Source organism: Tachyglossus aculeatus, chromosome 24 (assembly GCF_015852505.1).
Source record: "Tachyglossus aculeatus isolate mTacAcu1 chromosome 24, mTacAcu1.pri, whole genome shotgun sequence".
Lineage (NCBI taxonomy): Eukaryota > Metazoa > Chordata > Mammalia > Monotremata > Tachyglossidae > Tachyglossus > Tachyglossus aculeatus.
The window spans coordinates 730,752-731,554 of record NC_052089.1 but is presented as its reverse complement, the minus strand read 5'-3'; the positions used below and the strand labels follow the sequence as shown (position 1 = coordinate 731,554).

Sequence of the window (803 nt, the reverse complement as noted above, 5' to 3'; positions counted from 1 at the left end):
TTTATGGAAGAGAATAATAATAATAACTGTGGCATTTGTTAAGTGCTTACTATGTGCCAGGCACTGTATTAACCACTGCCGTGGATACAAGCAAATCAGGTTGGATACAGTCCCCTTCCCATGTGGGGCTCACAGTCTTCATCCTCATTGTGCACATAAGGCAACTGAGGCACATAAAATGAAGTGACTTGCCCAAGGTCACAAAGCAGACAGGTAACGGTGCCAGGATTGGAATCCATGTCCTTCTGGCTTCCAGGCCTGGGCTCTCCATTAGACCACACTATCAAGTGATTGTGCAATTGACTGACATGGTCTCTGACCCTAGTTTGGGGGAGATGATAAGTATGGATCCTCTCAGGGTCATACCTGCAGAGTTTCCAGTACTCTACCAGTCTTGGCTACTGGAGGGAGAGTCAAGCAGAGGCATACCCATTCCATTCCTAGCTTGGACAGTGGATAGCGAGTGGAAGGCAATCTGCTACAAGTCAAAACTCAGCTGTGCTGGGCAGCAGAAGCATGGGAGAGAGTCGAGGGCAGAAACTCATTTAGCGTGTGGAAGAAGGCAATGGTAAACCACTTCCATATTTTTTACCAAGAAAACTTTATGGATATGCTACCAGAACGATTGCACATGGAAGTGGGGCCTTCTGGGAGAGATGTATCTATGGCATATACTATGGGTCAGACATGACTCGACAGCATAACACAGACAGAGAATAAGTATGGAGAAAATACATCAGTGACTCAGAAAAACAGGCTAAAGGTAAATAGTATAACATTGGATGGAAAGAGGGAAAACTAAC

General features: G+C 45.3%; 1 non-coding gene across 1 annotated transcript; it reads left to right on the top strand.

Annotated features, from left to right (window-relative positions):
• Positions 1 to 348: 348 nt before the first annotated feature.
• Positions 349 to 486, top strand: LOC119945329. Its single transcript, XR_005456198.1, has one exon. It is a non-coding gene; the product is annotated as a small nucleolar RNA SNORA7 (small nucleolar RNA).
• Positions 487 to 803: the final 317 nt, after the last annotated feature.